The sequence below is a fragment of the Mus musculus genome, chromosome 11 (assembly GCF_000001635.26).
Source record: "Mus musculus strain C57BL/6J chromosome 11, GRCm38.p6 C57BL/6J".
NCBI classification, from domain to species: Eukaryota; Metazoa; Chordata; class Mammalia; order Rodentia; family Muridae; genus Mus; species Mus musculus.
This window is the reverse complement of record NC_000077.6, coordinates 47658797-47681437: the sequence shown is the minus strand read 5'-3', so window position 1 is coordinate 47681437 and position 22641 is coordinate 47658797. Positions and strand designations below refer to the sequence as shown.

Sequence of the window (22641 nt, the reverse complement as noted above, 5' to 3'; positions counted from 1 at the left end):
TATACATAAGTGCACAGGCATTTAACGGAAAAAAAGAAATGTTTTCTAAGAAGGCAGAAGTTGAACAGACTTTTATGTGAATCAAGCAGAAAGCAATGCATATCAAGAGAGAGAACATTTGTGTTTCTTATCCATCCACTCGACATGTCTGCTGCAGCTTGTGGAACGTTAGCCAGCATTGTTTCAGGTTCTGGGTGAGTGGTAGACACATTGGTGTCTAACGTTTAGAGATCGGAGTGTATTGAGGAAGACAAACAACACACAAGCAATTCCACAAACAATTGCTTCATTCCTATCATGACTGGAGGTGGATGAGAAGGAAGTTTAAAAGTCCTTAGGGCAACGTGGCACAAGGAAAGGCTGACCATGACTTTGGAATAAGAGAAAGGTCACCTCAAGCCAAGTTTCAAAAAAAGGAGGGTAACAATTGGACCATGGAGGAAAGAAGTTTTTTTCAGGATACATAATCCTTTGACTTGAAAGAACTCAGTGAATTAGGGGAAGTAGAAGCATACACTTATTGCTAGGGCATTGGATGTGTTATCAGCTAAGACAAATATTTTTGTCAAGATTCTTTGTTGTATTAAAATGTATCCCCCTGTCTCCTGGCAGACAGTACCAGCTATGTAAGTACCATGCCCGTGAGCTACAACTTTGACTGCTGTCCCTTATGTTGAAGGTACCTTTAACTCTTATTTTATTTTATTTATTCACTTACCTACTTACTTACTTACTTGTTTGGTTCTACATTTGTGCTTTATTGTACAGCTTCCATCACTCTCTACCTAAAGCCTTGGTCACCTGTCTCTTTTGCATAAATTCCACAAGTACATTTTTTGCAGGCATGTAAAATTGTTTCCTCAAAATGGGGATTGTATCCTAAGTTCTCCGGAGCTGGCAGTTTTTGATAATGTTCAAGGATAAGAATTCAGCTTTCTTTCCTAATTATTTTTCTGCCTTTCCTCATTTCTCTCTATATATCATCCTACAAATTGGAGTGTCACTTTTCTACTTCCCTTGTGGCTGAATCTTCAAAGTTTTTCGAGCTTCTCTTTAAACTAGTATATGCCTTTGAATTTTAATGTTCACCATCCGCCCACAAAATACATAGTTTTCTCTGTCTAGTTAGGATATGACTTTCCAATTAAGACCAGAATTTTCTCATCATGAAAAGAAAATGGGATCAGATAGAAATAGATCCTTAAAACTGGCACGCCTTCTTTCTTGGTCTTTTACACCCACTTTGGAGAATCCGTATCTCTGGTTTGGTTTGGTCTGGGAGATACAAATGATTGTTGCTATTATATTTGCTGTTGGGAGGTCAAGATACATGTTTTGTTCAAGGCTGCCTTGGGTAGTACAGCTTTAGGAACTGTGGTTAGTACCCTCTCATGTTAATAAGAAATTCAGTGAGAATATTGAAAAATAAAGATCACCGATCTCTGAGAATGCTTCTTTTAGATTGATGACAAATAACTTAAATAACTTTTCATATCCTAAGTACTAATTGGTAAACATGCAATGCCAGAGGAAACATGCAGAGTCAGGAATATACTTCCCTCTTCAGCAAGGTCAAATGAATTAGGGCTGATTGGCATTACCATTGCTCACAAGCTAAAGCTTCGCATCAGTTATTTGCTGGTGCAAAACAAACAGCTCCTAAAATTAGTGAGATTAAGTATCTACTAAGTATGTTCTTGATCTTGTGGGTCAAGAAGAGCAGGACAAAGATGGATTGTCTCTGCTGTACCATGTCTGAGGCCTCAGCTGGACAATAGAATCTTGAGGATACTCCATGATTCAAATCACACTCTCTGAACTTAACTTATCATGCCTTCATGCTTTATGTTTCTGATGATTGTTCTGTGCCCTTGTTAATGCTCTAGGAACTGTATCTCTCGTGGATAACTAATTCTTAGTCAACATCCATTCATATGAAAAGGAAACAGACCTTCTACTTCACCCACATCCATTTTCCAACTCCTATTCCCTAGACTACTGAGATCTTGCCCAAATTATTCCTGGGCCAGGTACCAAACACCTAGATATATCCTCTAAGGCCCAGACCACATGAGTTATTCAAACTACTCTATTATCTTTCCTTCTGACTCTTGCCCCAGTCTGTTGCTTTCCTATGTAGTAGGATATGCCTCCTAAGTACAGGAATTTCAGTATGAAAACTGTTGCTTTGGTTTCATGCTGGATCAAAATGAATCCTGGGTACATTTTGAATGGATAATGAGAGTGTGTATCCATTTACATATCTATATGTCAATCCTTCTTATTGCTCTAAATATTTCCTCATGAATTCTCTACATGGTTTCTAAGTATGAGAAAGTTTGAGCTTCCCCATGGGATAGTGGTTGGTTTTCCCAGAGAGTTTTTCTTCAGAGATTAAGATAGATGTATATAAAATTTTAATGATCTGGTTATGGTATAAAAAATGTGACACATGTCAAACTCTATTGATGGAGCCAGGCACAAAGAAGAACCCATGTTCAAAAGAAGAAAGAGATTATACCACAAGATTGGAAAAGTACCAAAGTCAAGTAGAAAATACAGCATAGGAGGACAGGTATTATAGACACTGGGTTTGGAAAGTGCCATTTATCCTAAGGTATCCACTGAGTATCTCTCAAGTATTAATAGAAATCATTCCAGGGGAAGGAAAACAGAAAAGGCCACCACATCCTGAAGTGCTTCAGATCTAATGCTTTTGTTGTTGTTGTTTGTTTTGTTTTTGTTTTGTTTTTAATGAACTCTGGAAGACTTGCTTCTAGCTATGTGACAATAAGGATATATAAATTTCCCTCTGGGTGTTTCTCCTTTAGAAACAGATCTTTAGTGGTCTACCTCCTTGGGATCTTGTGAAGATTACACAGGGCTATCCAGGTGAAGAACTTAACTTGATATCTGTGCAATGCAGGCTACTCTGTCAAACTGTGCAAGTCGGTGTAGCCTCTGTTTTCACCATTTCTAGGACTTGACCTTTGAAAGATGAGTAGACTGACTCTTGCTACTAATTTAAGGGGCAATGCCATAGCTGCCAAAGCTATGATAACTTAAATTTATGTGAAAGTTATTCTAATTGGAAAAGTTTCAATCACAATATTTGGAATTAAGTTCTAGTTTTTCTATTATTTATTGAAACTTGCATTATGTGGGTGCTAGGGCTCAAACTCAGTCCTAATATTTGTATGGCAAAGACTTTACTAACAACCACCTTTGTAGTCACTGAATATTCTCTACCTGAATTTCTACCCCATCCTATTCCTTAAGTGAACTGTGGTATAGAAACAATGTGTAAGCTAACTCTAGAATGCCAGGAGTATATTGCTATATCAGGAATAACAAAGTTTAAACCATGCATGGAGCATGAAAGCACATTAAATCTAGCTCAGTTCTAGATGCTGAGTAAAGGTTTAGATTTAGATGGATTCCTCATGCTATTCTTACCTTAATGTTTCTATTCCTGCACAAAACATCATGACTAAGAAGCAAGTTGGGGAGGAAAGGACTTACTCAGTTTACACTTCCACATTACTGTTCATCACCAAAGGAAGTCAGGTCTAGAACTCAAGCAGGTCAGGAAGCAGGAGCTGATGCAGAGCCATAGAGGGTTGTGTTTTACATGTTTGCTTCCCTTGGCTTTCTCAACTTGCTTTCATATAGAACCCAAGCCTACCAACCCAGGGGTGGCACCACCCACAATCCACCCTCCCACCTTCGATCACTAATTGAGAAAAAATGCCTTACATCTGGATCTAATGGAGACATTTCCTCAAGGGGGGCTTCTTTCTCTGTGATAACTCCAGCTTGTGTCAAGTTGACACACAAAACCAGCTAATACAAGTCCCATGGCCTTGTTCTTATCCAGAAAGAGGGAGGCACATCGAGCAAGTGGTTGGGAAAGCCTGAAATTGGACTCAACTCTCTGAGCCCCAGAGATTTATCCTCTGTACCACAACTTTTGGCTCCCCAAATCCACACTGGCTCTTGGTTCATGGCAGCATCTATAGATACACATTTGACCAGAGTTTTACTGAGTCCCCCTTGTCCATCCCTATTAACTAAATGCAAACAGAAGAGACTAACTATTCCCTTTTAAATAAAAGACCTTTAAATATTTCCTCCTCTCTGATGGAGGAAACAAACAGCCCAGACTTTCTTAAGAGGTCTATAATGCACTATAGCTGATGATTTCTTACTGGGTTTTATTTCTGTTAATGTTTTCTTTCACCAATCAATGATCAAACAGATTCAAAGTGACTTAGAGCCAATCTTCTGTCTCCTGTGTGTGTTTGTGTCCTAGGTTGGTTGGTTTTAAATTTTCTTGTTTTTAATTTGAAAATCAAAGCTCAAATGTACAAAATTTTTATCCCAATCGGGGGTTTCTACCCTGCTTTTGAGCATTTAGCTCTCAGATGAAACACACACACACCATTTGTATTTACAATAAGCCTTAATTAAACTATCTGGGCCACATTTCACTTACCTAACCCATGGTTTCTACTTTCTCCTCACCTTATTTTCCCTCCTGTGGTTCTCTTCCAAACTCCTTCACCCAGGAACCCTAAACTTTGCCTATGTTTCCTCTTCCCAGCTATTGGTTGTTGGCATCTTTATTTACTAATCAGAAATAATTTGGGGACAACTCACATATAGTCATTTGGGTCTATATGCCTCTCTGGGGTAACCAGGTCTTGCTGGCCCAATATTAATATTAGAATGCAAGCAGCATCAGGCCAACCCACTACACTCAGTGGTAAATCTGATAAACATGCAAACACACACACACACACACACACACACACACACACACACACACACACACACACATATACAACTGCGCACATAGGGTTCATCTTATCTGAAGTATGTGTATAGACAATAATGTTTCAGATTTCTTTTCTTTTTTTTTTTTTAGATTTTGGACTTTGAGATATGTTCATAATGCTGATGATCTCTTTTAATGATAGAGCCAAAGTCTAAGAATAAATTTAAGTAAATTTCATGAACATTTTACACCCGTGGCCTGATATTAATTTAATACAATATTTCTAATATGCTTATGTTTTGACTGTGATTGACATTAGAGATTTTCTACTCATGACTTCAAAAAGTTTTGTATATTTTAGTGTTTTAGACTTCATCTTTTAAGATTTGGAATGTTTTATTAAAATAAAATATAATTCATGTATTACTTGTGTTGGTGTTCCATAGTGTGCCTGTGGAGGTCAGAGAGCAGCTGTTTGAGGAAATTCTCTCCTTCTATCACATTGGTTCCAGACAGTCTTCTCGGGGTGTCAGGATTAGCAGCAAGTGCCCTACCCACTGAGCAATTTTGCCAGACACTGGAAAGCAGATACATACATTTTGTCAAAGTTACATTCATGTGAGAGGTTGAGTTAAACATTTGTGCCATAGCAAGTAAATTCCCTAAACTGTATGTTGATATAGTTATATTTGTAGTTTGCTTCACTTTCTCACTGACTGTGTGAGGGCACTGAGAAAGTAGTCCTACTAAACATAACAATGATTGATCATTATTTTGTATTGACTCAATGTGTGATAAAATGTTATGCAGAACATGGGCAGTGGTTGATTCTCTAAAGTCATGATGCTAAACACAACTAGTATGCCATGTCACATAAAAGTCTGAAACATACCCAGGGTCCTTTGTGCCTTTCAATTATGCTATTATCAATTTCATGTTCATAATATCAACTTCACTTTTAGCCCAAGAAACAAATCTGTCAGATTCCCGAGAATTGTGAATATTCTGTATCTGGGTCTTAAGCTTGGAATACTTGTATAAATCATTATGGTACCTGAAGGCCTCTCTCTCTCTCTCTCTCTCTCTCTCTCTCTCTCTCCCTCTCCCTCTCTCTCTCTCTCTCTCTCTCTCCCTCTCTCTCTCTCTCTTATTAGCTATTTCTTTATATACATTTCAAAAATGCTATCCCGGAAGTTTCCTATACCTTCCCCCTGCCCTGCTCCCCTACCCACCCACTCCTGCTTCTTGGCCCTGGCATTCTCCTAATTCCAACTCTTCTCAAAATATTCCACAAAATAGAAACCGAAGCTACTCTACCCAATTCATTCTGTGAAGCCACAATTACTCTGAAGGCTTCTCTTATAAGGTGTTTTGGGGTCAGGGAACTTAGAATGCTGACTCTAGAGGTTTATCTTTCATGGTGGAGCACAGCCTTAAGCATGGGGTGCACTTCATCAACGGTCAGGTCCTGATGAGGGGTGGTGTGCAATAGGCTTCGCACCTCTTTGTCTAAATGAGCCTGAGCGTTTATCCTTCTTGCCATGAAGGCAATCATCTGTACTTCATAAGAAGACAGAATGTTACTTGAACTTACCTTCAATCTATATATACACTGTTTTCAAAAGAAATAAGTCATTTGTTTGTATCTCAGAATACAATTTTATATATTTATATTTATTGTAATATATGTTATATATTAAATAATTTTATATATTTAAAATTATAGATATCAAGAGTGTATCTTTGTCCCCACATCCTCACATGGGATCTGGCCAAACATAAGAGTTTTTAAAAACTATCAGCCTAGCTAGGTGCAATGGCACAAACCTGTCATTGTAATGCATGGGAAGATGAATCAGGAGGTTTTTCAAAGCCAACCTGAGCTACATAGTGAAACCTAAGTTCAAAACAAAGACGGCAAAAATAGAAACCTGTCATATTTTATGACTGTTTGAGGTTCTATGGGGCAGTGGGCTTTTTCAGGTCAGTCATCCCTCAGCATCTTACCTCAGATGTGAATTCCTCATTGCTTCTTCACTGAGGGTTATGTAACACTACAGATATTTAGGTTAGGCTATAGGAAAGACATATGTAAGTGTTTGTGTCTGAGTGGGACACATTTGCTTATCTATTACAATGACAGGCACTGCCTTGGGCATCAGAGATGCTACAAGGTTTTAATAAGATCCGCAAAGCACAGTAATTCTAAAAAGCAATGAAGACTGCAGTTTCACTTGGAAACTGACATTCATGAAAAAATAATAATAATAACAGGACTTCGCCAAATGCAGCAGTTGGCCAGTCAGCTCTGTGTTCTGCTTTAACACACTAGGCAGTGTTACCTACTGAGTATGCTATCAAAAGTGATGGCAAAATGACCTTTGATTTTTATAAGGGATGACTTAGAAAGGTAATTTTTAATTCACATAAGAGCTTATTTAAAGTGTTGCATTGGTGTCTCCTGAGGAAATTGATGACTAGTTTTAGTTACTATATCTCTCTTGCTGGGTCTTATTAGCTTACATTGTCATCAGAAAAATATATGAGATACCATTATTGATGACATTGTCATCCCCTGTGGTCTAGTTATGAGGTTATCCAGTCATGTCACATCTCCATTTATATGTGGGTCTGTCTGTTCAGCCTCAAGTTACTTAAATAACTTCAGAGTTCCACGAAAGGAAATAACTATGTGGTATAAACTGGAGAATATAACATATCTTTCTACTTTAGATAGCCCAGTAAGTCCTGAAATTTTATAGAGAGCTTATTTAACTAACGTACTGTTTACAGTGTTTATGACTATTTATGAGCCAACAGGATTTATAAAACAATAAGGCATGCAGAAGATAACTATAAAATGGGCAAAGTGCTGGAAGTTGTTGTTAGTATACATGTGCTACTGCTACTATTGTTTTAAAAGTGTGTCCAAGATGTGATCTTGTCTTATTTACAGCTGTGAGATTTTACTTCTAAAAGTACTAAATAGCTCTACAGAAGGTAGAATAATTCATACACACAAATTCCTACAAACACTCCCACCCTTTTTGTGGTGACTAAAAAGGGGGCTCGGTGTAGAGGGGGGAGGGAGGACCCATGTCCCACCAGATGCTTTCCACTCAGCCCTGGGTAGCTATCCAAGCCTCTGACCCACTCGACAGGGGGTAGAAAAGGGGCGGCCCAACCTGGGGGCCCCAGGGTTATGGAAGAGAGGAAAGAGGGAAGAGAGGTTCCCACACTTGCAGCCTTGATGAGCAGAGACTGTCTATGGTTTTAGAGCTTTATTGTAGAAAGGCAGGGAGGAAAAGGGAAGGTAAGGGGGGAAGGCTAGAGAGAGTAAGAGGGAGAGAGGAATAGGAGAGGTGAGGAGAGGAGAGGAGAGGAGAGGAGAGGAGAGGAGAGGAGAGGAGAGGAGAGGAGAGGAGAGGAGAGGAAGAGCAAAAGAACAAAGGAGTGAGAGAGCAAGGAGGGGCCTAAAAGCCCCTTTTAAAGTGAGCTGCTGCTGGGTGGTGGTTGTGCATGCCTTTAATCCCAGCACTTGGGAGGCAGAGGCAGGCAGATTTCTGAGTTCAAGGCCAGCCTGGTCTACAGAGTGAGTTCCAGGACAGCCAGGGCTACACAGAGTAACCCTGTCTTGAAAAAACAAAAACAAAAACAAACAAACAAAAAGTGAGCTGCTATCTTTTCTGTTGCTAGGAAACTGGGGAAGAGTTTAGCCTGAAAGTCAGAAGCTTGGGACATTGCCTATATGACTTCTAGCCATGCTTCTCTTGTGGGGGCTGTGGAGTTCCAGGAGCATGAGGGAACACGTACCATGTCATGTAGGTGAATTATCACCCTTCCGAGGTTCAGATCTCAGCTCGACTGGAGACCAGCCTGTCTGTACATAGCCCAATACCCCACACCTTTTGATACTTGCATGTTCATGTGTTAAAATTCAAGTCCCATATTTCCTGTTTCCAACATCCCCACAACTATTTCCTAGTACCTCTGACACTAGGTTACTCTTTGAGCCAAGGAGTACACAGAGATACCACATGATGATAGGCATGAAGCCTGGGGCACGTGTGGGGATACAGGACTTGAGGCTATGTTAGCAAGATACCCTGTGAATACAAATCGAGAGAATATTTTAGAAGGGCCCAGTCTTTTTCATTCTTATGGATCAGTAGGAAAGGATGGAGTCAGAAGAAGATGGGAGGGAAGACCTCTTTAGCCTGAAGCATCATCCTGTTTTCTCTTTTAAAGAAAACTGTTAGCCTAGGGTTGAGTTTAAATACTTAAAAATAAACTCCCAAAAAGGTAATTTTCACAAATAAATCTAAAATAGTTCATGTGAATTGTCAGCTTGATTAGATTAAAAAAGACCTAGGATGGGAATGAGGCTCGCCAATGGGTTTGTCCATGAAGGCTTTTCCAGAGCAGATTAACTGGTATAAAATGATGCTCCATGAATAGGAATCACTATTGTGAAAGCTAGAGATCCAGATTCGGTCAAAGGAATGAAGGAGGAGACCAACCAAGCCTCAGTGTTAGCTTTTCTCTCACTTCTGACCCACTCAGGTTTAAGCAAGCAGGCTGAAACTTCTCCCATGGACACAGTCGTGCACTCTTCCCACACTCACAGCATCCTCACCATGATGGACCCTTTCCCTTCAAAGTCTGAGCAGCACAGCCCCCTACCACATAAAAGTAAAACCAATCAGTACACAGAGAAACCTACAGCTTGCCCTCCTTGGTTTCTTTCCTGGTCCCACATCCTGCCTGTCACTCTCTTTTTGCTCCTTTCTTTCTATATCTTACTGCCTAACTTTTTTTTTTTTGAAGGCCACATGTATCTTGAAGATCCCTGCAGTTTGGCTGATTTTGAATGATGCAAGATTGTCCTAAAAATTAAAATCAAATCTTGAAGACTTAATAGAATAGATTGCTGTCTTCACATATTTAGCACTTTTCCTCTAGGACATCTAGGATACAGCTGAGTCTGTCTTTCTGATAATTTTGAAGTATTTCTGCTACCTCAGCTTCAGGGACTATGTGTTGAGGCCTACTGGTTGATGATCCAGAATCTAGTGACTTATGATCCCTGGGAGCATGCTGTTTTGAATGAACCTATCATAACTTGTCTCTCAGCTATCATTTAGATGGCATGCAATAAAGACAGAAATAGCCAAGGGCTTTGTCCAGCAAACCATGACATCTCAAAGCTAAACTGGTGTTTCATGCCACGCCCTATCATCCTCATGTGTCTGGGCTCTGGAAATTTTTTACATATGACAGCTAGAAAAGGCTATTACACCTCCCCACAATTTGTATTTAGTTTGGAAACTGCTGCTTCTACAAATCATTTTTTTAAGTTAAAACATAACCATCAAAACAAAATGCGTTGAGTGGGTGGGAAAGTTTCTGTCATTGTGTTTTAACTTGAAAATGGAGACTAATTGGTTTCCTGTGAAACTGGTTGAATTTCAAAATTGTGTCAGTGACAAATTAGAATTTCATTTGTAGTTAGAAAAAAAGTGGTTGTATTCCAATGATCCATTCAACATGACATCATGGTTTTTTGTTCTTATGTTGTACAGAACAGCTTTGGGACAGAATAGTGTGTTTCTACTCTATCATCTTAATTTTGAACTGTTAATTTTTTCCATTTAAATACTTTACTTGGTAATTAACAATCCAATTTCCAAATACTTATGTTCTGGAAGATGTATAACTGGGAGATCTAATTTGCTCAATTTGAGTATTATTTTGTCCTCTTACATAAATATCATTTGGCCAGTAACTACTGATGTTCTCTTCTGGTTCTGATAATACTGCATATGTGCCAGGAAACATGTAAGTAAGATACTCATGAAAAAATAAGTTCTTAAAATACTAATAAAATATCAGATTAAAACATAACAAAATATCCCTTAGAGCAGTGAACAGAGTATTTTCTACAGATTTCCCAGTAGGTTGGGGATTGCTTTTTTGACAATACTTTATGTTATTCTTATATCTATCACCCTTCTTTACCCTTATGCTGCCCAAATCCCTTCCAACCCCACCCCCACCCCAACACTAGGTAGGAGAGAAAGAGGTTAGAGGAGAAAGGGAGGATACAGCTCTTTAGACTACTTCCTGCTGATTTGGGGTTTCATTTTCCTTGGGGCAAGTCCAATCTTTGTCATCATAATATCTCCTATTACTTCTCATCTCTTTGCTCCTGGCCACCTGAAAACTCACAGCAAAAGGAACCAGCAGCAGCAGAGGAGCAGCAGTCTCCTCAGAGCTCAGAAGAACGACTTATCCCTTCTCAGAAGTTCCTAGAATTCCAAATGTAAACTTTCTGTATTTGGATAAAAATCATGCCCCTCCTAGTGCATGAGACAAATCATGCTCACCTTCTATGAAGCAACCTCATATCCCACACCTGGAATAAAACAAAAACATATTCACATAATTGGCTTTTAAAAGAAAACAGATTCTCACAGAGATTGGATACTTTTGTACCTTTCTACTCAGTTCCTATCTTCTGCTTATCTGTGTTTAAAAAAATCACTCTTATTACACTTCATTATTTATTTATTTTAACATTTATTTATTTTGTGTGCAGATGTGGGTGTGCAGGCCACAGTAGAAATTTGGAAATCATGAGGCAACTTATAGGAGTTAATTCTTTTCTTCTCTCATGCCCTAAGGATCAAGTTCATGTCTTCAAGCCTAGTAGGAGGACCTTAGCCAGTAAAGTCAACTCACTGGCCTACTTACTGCACTTGAAATTCCAAACTCTCTACCATGTGTAGGAATCTCTGTCAAAGTGTGTCTACTAAATATTCTATTTATAATTGTGGGGCCCGTGACAGGCAGCCGATTTTGGTTGAATGGGTCTTGCTCCAGCAACCCAGTAGAGAACCCTACAAGAGACAGAAAAGTGAGCCACGTTTCCAAATAGGTGCCTGACATCATGCAGAGAATCTCCCAAGCTTCTGGCATTCTGGCTAGACTCCACCCCCACAGTTACCTGATAACATACAGCCAGGTACGCTCCTCCCCACAGTTACCTGGCAACAGCAAGATAGCCCAGCCTACTATAAAAGGAGCTGCTTGGCCCCTCCTCACTCTCTTTAAGCTCTCACCTTTTTTACTCTCTAGCCCTTCTCTTTCTCCCTTCTCCCCTCTCTCCACATGGCTATGGCCAGCCTCTCTCTCTCTCTACCTTCTCTTCTTCTCCCTGCCTTTCTACAATAAGGTTCTAAAACCTTAGACTGTCTCTGCTCATCAAGGCCCGCTGTGCTTGAATGAGTCATGTCTAATCTCCTGTCAGAAGGCTTTCCCGTGCTCCAGCCACAAACTGGACCAAGAACTCTCACCCGTGTGGGAATCATTAAGTGCCCTCTCCCCTTGGCCTCTCCTCCCTTCAACCCACGGGCTGATGAGCCACCCCTGGGCAACTCATTCTGTTCTCAGCTCTTCCCCAGTATCCATCATTGTATGGGATGCCCAAGGCTGGGAACCTGGTGCCTAGAACTGCCCCTTGTCTACCACCTGCCAACTGGGGTCCATGGTTTCCCATAGCCAGACACCAACCCAGGGCAGGGTGGAAAGCATGCTGCAGCCTTCTGGGTCTGCCTGCCCAGAGCACCGGAACTCTGGCAGGATGCGAGTTTTCTCCCACTCCCCTTTATCTCCCGTCCCCACCCCCCCCCCTCACTTCATGGGCCCACACATAATGGGTACAGTACTCTCCTTGAGAAATTACTCTTTTGACTCCCCAACATTCTTACCATTGCAGGTCTCTTCTACTCCAAATGCCTTCCACTTGGCCAAATTTTACTTATCTTATCATTCAGCTTTCAAATGTCATTTCCCTTGAGAAATTTATCTCCTCCTCCAGTTTCACTTTTTTTCCCCTCTCTCATGGTTCTGTATTATATTCCTCCACACAAGGGCCCATTACTTTTTGTTTCTTAGAATGTTGTTTGATTTTTCATTCTGGGAAATGATCTATGCTTGTAGCTATAGCTGTGATTGAACTAGAAATCCTCCTGCCTCGGCCTCCTGAGTTGGTATTCTAATTGTTTGCCACTAGAGTCAGTAAATGACATAACATCATTAATTGTTTGCTCTCTGTTTTCCCTAGCATTTTAAGAGTCTTTTTCAAAATAATTCCTCATTGTAAATCCAACACCCAAGAGTAGTCTTAGCATGTGATCTAAGTCAGAATAGTAACTAGTCAATAAATAAAGGAAGGAATTTATGTTAATACAACCTATGTGTGAGCAAAGTTCCAGCTCAGAATTCTTCAGATCTCTTGGAGAAAGTATATTCTTTCTCTCACCCGTGCTTCTCAACTTTCAACATCCTTAATATTAGTTCTCTTGGCTTTTATTTTGAAATGACTTTTCTTGGGATTATGTGAAATAGGATGGGGCTGGCAAAAGGCATTATGGGTAGTCCCTTAGCTCATGGAAATGAAAACTAAATGTTGCCTTCTTTGGTGGTTGATCCATTTGGGCATATTGACAAGATGCTTGACTAGATAAATGACTTCTTGTCTTCAGTCAACCCACATTACAACCTAGGAGGTTGAGAGGGTTTTGAACTAAAATTGATCCTGTTTAATATTTTAATTTTAGTTTAAAATGTAAGGATAATTTGGCAATTTTTTGGTTTGTTTGTTCATAGGGGAATTATTTTTAAAATAGTGACCACTGGGGGTCCCAGAAATTTCCAATAAAGCATTGTTATAAAACAAACAAACCTTCAGAAGACCTTACATTATCCTTCCTTGATTTGTATATTATAGATGTTTTGATGTTCTTCAAGTGGAAGATCACCGCATTGGCGATCCATTAGATACTGTATTAGGAACAAAGGTAAGACACTGATTCTGCTTTTACTTGAAAAACAAGTTGTTTTACCATTTTTTTAATCACTATCTTTGAGAAGTCCATCTGTTTTTCATGCTTAATGGATTAAGAAGGGGGAAAATATAAACAGATCTCTAGAATTAGTGTCTTCAAGGAATAAATACATAAAAAATATCTTAATTATTTGTGTGAGCCTTTCAGTGTAATATGCTATTTGATATTCATAGCTAAAAGCAAAGCATATTAAAAATAAACAAATATATGTATTTCCTAAACTTAATATTTGTACTTAGGATTTAACTAGTCCTTAAAATGTGCCTAATATTTGTAATTTATTTTTGTCTATAAAAGGACCATTGCTCCTACTACCAACAGCACCACCAATACACTAATATTATATGTACCCACTACTGTGACTTGTTGTAAGGGTAGTTGACCACTCTACTTGAGAAACTGAACTGTTCCTTGTATCTTCCAAAGTGCTTCTCACATATGGCCTCAGGGAATACTTGTAACAACCCATGAGCTAAGTCAAGTGATTGTCTCTATCACAGACTAGCAAACCTTCAAGAAGAGGCCAGTGACTTTCTACATGGCTCCCAGCCTGTTAGAGGAAATCTACTCTCAGGTCAGGGGTGCCTTACTCTAAAGCCCAAGCAGCTTTTCACTATTCTACATCTAAAATAAGAAGTTAACAACAAAATTTTGACACAGGAAATGTGGTGATCTTTTGTACTGTCCTGTTACACTACCTTTTAAAAGAATGTAAACTATTTCTATATTATGGGCATGTTCTGTCTGTGAGGTGATTGAATGTAACTTTATAACATATTTATGTGTGTAGCATGAAATATTTAAAAAGCAATCCACACTACATTGACAGGGCAATAGCAGGCAGGCCAGACTATTCTCATCTTTGTAGTCTCTCTGACCCCAAGCTCCAAAGTTTGTCCACCTGACTCACTAAGTTAACATGGTGGGTCGTTGCCACGCCAGCTGCACACTTCCAAATTTCTATATCCTTTTGGGGTGCACATCTTATAAATTCACACTTTGCTTCTGTAGCTTTCTCTCTGGAACCCAGTTGTTTCACTGCCTGAAGGAAAACACCACACAAACTTAGTTCAGAATTAACAGGTAACACAATCGCTGGGTGCAACAACTAACATCCTAATTTGTAAGCCATTCTAAGTTAAATCCTTTGGTGACTGATCCCAATGGATATGCCATCTGAACCAGGGGCCTAGCTACCTACTTTTTCCCTCCATGCTCCTATCTATCAGCCAAATCCTTTCTTCTCTTCCACCTTCCCTACATTCAACCCAGAAGTCCCGCCTACTATCCCTTGGTTGGTTCCTTGAAATCTTTATTCATTAGGGAAAGTCCCCCCCCCCCCCAGAAGTCACCTGAGTACATGATTCACTCCTGGTTCCAGGCAGCCCCTCCTGGGGAAGCAGAATTAGCATCAAAATACAAACAGCACCAGGACTATCCACAACACATGTGCATTCATGGCTCTGGTTAGGTGGAAGTAATTTTTGTTCTGAGTTTGTATCTATCTCTGTCTGTGGTTGTGGGAGAAAATAAGGTTAAGAGGGTAGATGTGGCTCACACCTAAATATAGATGAAAGAATAGAAAGAATTATCAGGCTGAGGAGACGACTGAAGAGGTTAAGTACTTGCCTTGCAAGCATGAGGACCTGAGTTTAACCTTTAGACCCAATGCAAAAATGCTGGACATGGTGTAATGCTTCTATAATTCTATCCCTGAGATGTGGAGGAGTCAGGAAGCCATCTGGAGCTTGCGGGCCAGCCAGCCTAGCCTACTTGCTTAGTCTAGACCAATGATAGATAAATTCTGTCTCAGAAACAAAACCAGGCAGATAGTAATGGGAGTCTTCCTTTACTCTCTACATGCATATACATGTGTATGTGTACCTGGTCAAACCAATGTGTGCACATTTGAACATACACACCCATATAAAATTACCTTTCCTGTGTATTGTAAGGGGGACTCTCAGCATGCTCAAGTGGAACTACACCTTGCATATTTGGTATTTAATGGCAAGCATCAGTCAGCAGAAAAGAAGACCAAGGCTAGAGCAGACCAGAGAGCCAGTAGGGTCAAAAATCTTAAAAAATTCTTAAAAAAAAAAAAGGCTTCAAGATGAATTCAAAGAGTGAGAAATTCTCAAGTGAATGGGGAAAATGACTGGGACTAACTTCTCAGGAAGCAACTGACTTGGAAGATATCTGATGCAACAGAAAAAGATCCTTTCCACTCCACTTGACTGGCTTACTGAGCTCAGCCACTTCCTCTCCATACTGATTCTAATGGGTTTCCCATTGATCCAGCTCCCCCGCCTGCCTTTGGACAGCCTTGGCCAAGTCTGTCTCACTGAAGGCCTTCTAACAAAATTAAGATCTCAGTGAAGGAAATCAATTGCATGGGAACGAAAATCAGGGAGCTTCAAGCCTCACGTTAAGGGGACCTCTGTTGTTAAGCTCAGAGGGTATTTTAAGCATGGATAGACTCTCTAGCTCACCGAGTCTTTCCACTGTGCAGTTATATGTGCATCATTAGATAGTGTTGAAAGACACAGGATGACAAAATTGTTCCTAAAACTCATGGACTCTGTGGGCAGATGGGCCTCTATTTCAATTCCTATTTCTCCATTGCTGAGCAAATTGCATAGCTGCTCTCACAATGCCACACTCATCTTCATAACCCAAGTAAGAAGGGTCTGAACTTCAAATGCCTGTTGGGAAAAGATTAAGCTAGAAAATGAGGCCTTCGTTAGCACCGTCTGAGAGGGAGTAAACCATCAATATGGGTAGATGCAGGTGTTAGCCTTGTTTGGGGATGATGCAGAGAGGAAAGAGGCCTGTTAATCATGGAGGAGACCCAAATCTATGCAACGAGTGATAACATATCACCTCATTTTCGAATAAAAAAAAAAAAGGTCAATGACAATGTTTGTATGTACTATGGTATTTTCTTTCTTGGCACTAATATTTTTTTAATTCAGTACCACAGTAAGAAAAGAAAAAGTGACATATTCTTTCCATTCTTGTCTTCTTCATTAGTGACCAGAGGAGGCAGAGGCTTGCTTTTCTTTACTTTATTCTTCAAGCAGGGTGCACAGTTGCAGCATTTCCTCAAGCACAAATGCTTTGTCTGGTGGATTTAAACCTCTTTTCCTCCCAGGAAATGAAAGTTTGCCATTCTTCCGAGCTATACCATGCATCTAGTCATTTGCCACAGCTGAGAGCCGGGGACATTTGGGTCTGTTCATTTTATGCCAGACAGGAGAAATCCTTCTCTCTGGCAGGCACTGTGTATGATATAATATATGGACAGTCTCTCAGATGGCTATTCTTCAATTTGTTCTGCATTGCCTCGCTAGGAAGTAGGGGATAAGTAAACTGATTATGTTTTACTCTTAGCTTTAAAATGGAAATGCACATATTGAGTGTTGCTCCAGCTGCTGGCTCTGTTCTTTAGTCCAGTTATCAGAAACTCTTGCGTTCATGGGGAATTTTACATACCCTCCACAGCGTTTGAGGTGTCATACCTTTTGTTTTAAACCTTTTCCTGCTTGGGATTGAACTTACAGTATCATGCATGCTGGGTACATGATCTATCAGTAAACTACACCCCACCCTCGGCCCCTTGCAGTTCACTTTCACAAGGCTGACACCTCGCAGGCGCATGTTGTTCCGTCGGCAAACCTGGATACCTTATTGAAGTATTGATATGTTGACAGTCAGTAGCTTCTATTCCAAGAGTCTGTCTTCAAGTAACCCTTGCATATCTTGCTTTCTTCCCTACAACACTCTGGGCCCCTCCAGACCTTTTGCTAAAATGTTCATCACAGCAGGCAGGACTGCCCTTTGGGAATCCACTTCTAATTTTAGCAGGTATTCTTGACTCATAGGTGATACCTATGCTGACCTGTCTATCCAAATTCATTCTTAAATCTGAGTTCAACTTTTTAGGAAAGAAGAATCTGCCTCTGTTGTAGGAAGTCAGGATAAATTTAATCTTTACACCCTCCTGGCAGATGAAAGAACATATTTTACTCCATCTTTCTAGGCTTTCCAGGAAAAACAAAGTGGCTAAGTTTTCATATTACAGTCTACATTTCCTTCCAGATTCTGTCACAGGGTCCTGTTGTTTGTTTGTTTTTCTCTAAAACGTGCTGCATCTCGCTAAGCCTCCAGGCTGGCTGAGTAGCAGAAGAGAATTGTGGAAATGCTGCTCATCCTAAAACGCACGGAGCTCAGTAATGATCAGGATCAAGACCAGCCCTCGTGGTACTGGGCCAGCCTACAAGCTTCCTATGGGAATAGTGGGCAAGTAGGCAGGACAGGAGCTAACTTAGAAGGTGAGCAGCAAGATCAGCCATCTAGTAAATCCTGAGTTCAAGAGGGGTAGGCACATAGTTTGAAAGGGAGCTGAGGAGATGGCTCAATCACAAGAGAACTTGATGTACAAGCATAAGGACTTGAATGTGAATTTCTAGAATTCATGGAAAACCAAGCATGCTCGTGTCCACCTGCAACATCCTTACTATGGCAAACAAAGACAGGACAATCACTGGGGCTTGCTCACTGCCAGCCTAGCTCCAGGTTTAGTGAGAATCCCCATGTCAAGAGCATAAAGCAAAGGAATGGAATAGGTCATAAACGTCCTTCTTTGGCATCTCTAAGAGCATACAGGTGCATACTCCACACAGACATCCAGACACACCAGGACATGCACACAGACACATGCAGACACACACACACACACACATGAGCATACATGGGCATATACTACTACACACATACACACACATTCATGGCCATATACCACATATCACATATACTCACATAGATAGACACAATCAAATGCATACATGTGCACACACACACACACACACACACATAATATACATATACATTTACATATACATATACATATACATATACATATACATATACATATACATATACATATACATATACATATACATATACATGTACATGTACATGTACACACACATATCCAGGTGCTAAAAATAAAGCAAATGAACTAAGGACAATAATGAAATAAATTATGTCATCATGGCCCATTTTGAGTTATTTACTCATTTTAAGAAAATGTAGTTTTGTGTGATTTTTTTTCTGCCCCATTAACTGAAAACATAGGCTTTGTGAAGCCATGTGTTAACTTTATCCAGGACCAAGAGTTTCTCTCCCTCAAGATAATGGATTTCCTCCCAGTAGGACACAATCCAGTCTTCTATGTCTAATATATATTAATCCAAGATTCTTTTATTTCTTCCCAATATTATGGTAAATATTAGATCACCAATGCTGTGACATGGTGTTACAAAACTGCTCTGACCTATTATTACTAAATCATGTGGCATAAAAATGCCAACATATTTTTTGAACCTCAGTTTTCATAATCCTCAACATATTTGATGGTTCTCACTCCTTCTATAGCAGTAGACTGCTAGTCTCTCAGTTTCTTATTGTTTTCAGAAATTTCCTAGAACCACTTAACTGAAATTAGTAGTTTTTTCTCATTTTTTATTAGGTAATTAGCTCATTTACATTTCCAATGCTATACCAAAAGTCCCCCATACCCACCCACCCCCACTCCCCTACCCACCCACTCCCCCTTTTTGGCCCTGGCGTCCCCCTGTACTGGGGCATATAAAGTTTGCGTGTCCAATGGGCCTCTCTTTCCAGTGATGGCCGACTAGGCCATCTTTTGATACATATGCAGCTAGAGTCAAGAGCTCCAGGTTACTGGTTAGTTCATAATGTTGTTCCACCTATAGGGTTGCAGATCCCTTTAGCTCCTTGGGTACTTTCTCTAGCTCCTCCATTGGGAGCCCTGTGATCCATCCATTAGCTGACTGTGAGCATGCACTTCTGTGAAATTAGTAGTTTTATACTCTGTGCCTTCATTTTGCTCTTCTTGTTTTTATTTCTTCCTCCTCCTCATCCATCCCCCTGCCACATTTCTGTTTGGTGTTTGGAGATGTGGCATGATCAATTAGCCCACCTCAACCTTGACCGCAACCCCCAACTTTTGTCTCGGCATTCTAAGTGATAGCATTACTGTCCTGTGCTACCATGCCTGAGTCACTCTGTCTTCTCTAAGGACACCATGACAAAGGCCATGTCTTATCTGCTGTTTGCCTCTCCACTTACCAGTCTTTAAAATTGGAGATGCTGCTCTGTTTTTTCTTGGCTTCCTATGTACTTCTGCTTATTGAGGACCTTGGCCAGATGGCTCCAATCATCAGTCACACAACTGAATGTATTCCCTGTGCTCTGCTCTTGGGTTTTAGTGGGCATTAACAATTGTGGTCTTTGAATAATGCTCCTATGGTTCAGACCATGGAGTCCTTTCTATGGGACATATTGGATATTAACTGCTAATGTAATATTCATTACACATCAGGAGCCAAATAAATATCAGAGTAAAGAAGCCCACAGCTTCTAAGTGGCCCAGAAACCACAAGTGATGAGCCTGTTTCTGTCATTTATAGTGACTCTTAAGAACTGCTAGCTTTTGCGTGGCAAACTTGGACTGCTGTCCTCACCTGAATCTGCCTGAGTTATGGCTCCCTCACACATCACTGACCGTCTATATACTATCCTACCTATAGACTGATATTCTATCTCATTCTTCTTCTTTCTATGAAGTGACAGCATCTCTAAGTAAAACAGTTTGTTTCTGGAAATCTAAGAATCAGCTTAGACTGAAGTAGTCTAATTTCCTTTCTAAAATTAAATAAATGTTACCAAATGTTACTCCTTAATGACCTTGCTTTGCTCAAGTTCAAATATTTTACTCTGTGGTCCACTTACAAGTTTGATGAGTCAGTTAATTAGATCCATGTGTATTATTATAGACTCCGCGAGATTTAATTAAAATGTGCTAAAGTGTAAAACCACATGTGAGTCATTGTTCCCTTTACTTTCCCCAAGCTTAGATAAAGCGAATGGAAGGTACATGCTGTAGGTCTGGACTCGGGGAATTCTATACAAAGCTGCAATGGGATTCTCTGTTTATGAAACATTGTCATGATCCTCACATTCAGGTTTTATAGGCAGAAGTTCAATGCACTAGTTATTGTATGGCTTTTGACAAATTAAATACTGACAAAATTATAATTTAGTATGAAAATACATTCACTAGCTGTTAAGATGTCAAAACATGTTAGGCAGTACTTACATCCCATTTGTGAGTGTTAAAATCCAATTAATGTATCAATTAACTTCATAAATATGTTGTTAAGGGGTACATAATCAAATGTAGGATGGAAATAATGTCTCAAGCATTTTAAGTCAGTGAATTGCATAACATGGTCATTATAGAACCTACACAATTGTAACCTGAGTATGTGATAACAGGTTCATTTATTAAATTATCACTATTACCCCATGCTAATTTGATAACTATTGTGCTCAGTACTCTGTACACATCACCTCATTGATCTTTGGCACAAACTTAGAATGTAAGTATACGTTTAGTGTCTATTCTATAGATTAGAAAGCTTGGGCAGGGAGAGAGAGCTCAGCGGTTAAGAACATCTATTGCTCTTGTGCAGGAATCAGCCATCAGGATGCAGAAGATGGAATTTATCATTTTTTTTTTTTTAGTGCCCACTCTTGGTTATAGGGCAGGATGTAGAGCCTTATGCCAGCTCTAGTTAGAGCAAGGTATTAACAGCAGAAGGGATCTTGCGTCCCTCCTTCCTGTCCTGTTAGGAACCTACACTTCTGGCGATGTGCCTGGATGTGCTTTGGTTGATGGGGCTCAAGTCCTCAGGGAGCACAAAGGATAATGGGCATCCAAAGACCAAGTATTAACTTGGCCTCACAGCTCTTCAAAGACCCTTGTCTTTCCTGGTTGAAACTCTCAGTTATTTCAACTGCTCTTTTCCCCATTTCTATTCCTAAGATGATTTCTAGATGCAGAAGCTGTGGTTTGGGTCCTCTGATATTGTTTCTGAAACATCAGGACCTGGCAATCTTATTTAAAGGACAAAATAAGTCAGAAGGTATGGATCAGGACTGGTAGGTTAACATTTTCACAAACCTCCCTGGAAAGTTCACATTTATCTGTTAATCCATCACTCCAGCCCCACATTTGCCATTTTAAAATCTAGTGACTTTTTGGAGATTAGATCAACTTTGGTGTGGGGTAATTCCAGGCTGGTCTCCAGTTGAGCTGAGGTCTGAACCCCGATGGTCATAATTCACCTACATGACAGGGTAGGTGTTCCCTCATGCTCCTGGAACTCAGGCCCCTGCCTAAGGTACCACCTCCCACAGCCCCCACAAGAGAAGCATGGTCAGTAGTCATGTAAGCAGTGGCCCAGGCTAAACTCCTCCCCAGTTACCTAGCAACAGTGAGGCCATAAAAAGGAGTGCTCAGTCCCCACCTCGCTCTCTTATTCTTTTGTCCTCTCACCTCTCTCTTCTCTCACTTCTCTCTCCTCTTCCCTTTCTCTTTGTCTTTTTCCTCTCTCTCTCTCTCTCTCTCTCTCTCTCTCTCTCTCTCTCTCTCTCTCTCTCTCTCTCTCTCTCCTCTCTCTCCTCTCTCTCCCTTCTCTCTTTCCCCTGCATTTCTATAATAAAGCTCTAAAACCATAGAGTCTCTGCTTTGCTCCTTCAAGTTCCGCTGCGCACTCTGGTCAGTGTTGGGAACTTCTTCCCTCTTCCCTCTTTCCCACAACCCTGGTGGCTTTAGCAAAGTAGCTCGGGGGGGGGGGGGGTCCACAGGCAGGGCTGCCCCTTGTCCACCCTCTGAAGAGTGTGACAGAGGAATGCCCACCCAGGGATGAGTGGATAGGGTAGGTAGCAGCCCTCCCACACCTGACTGACCAGAATAGGGAAACTCTGGCGGGGTGTGGGCACCTTTTTCTTTCCATTCTTCCCCAGGGCCCCAAGGCCCCCCATTTTTTATTTTGTTCCCAACACATTGGGTCCCCTAGTCCA

The 22641-nt window shown here is 40.4% G+C and overlaps 1 protein-coding gene across 2 annotated transcripts in view; it reads left to right on the top strand.

Annotated features, from left to right (window-relative positions):
* Sgcd (sarcoglycan, delta (dystrophin-associated glycoprotein)) overlaps positions 1–22641 on the top strand; it is a 1018375-nt gene that overhangs the window by 308014 nt on the left and 687720 nt on the right. The window contains exon 2 of one of the 2 annotated variants that reach the window (XM_006533306.4): positions 13569–13638. The exons of the other annotated variant lie outside the window; for it this stretch is intronic. The gene's annotated coding sequence lies outside the window, so the exon portion shown is untranslated. The remainder of the gene's footprint in view (positions 1–13568; positions 13639–22641) is intronic. 2 annotated transcript variants of the gene reach the window in all.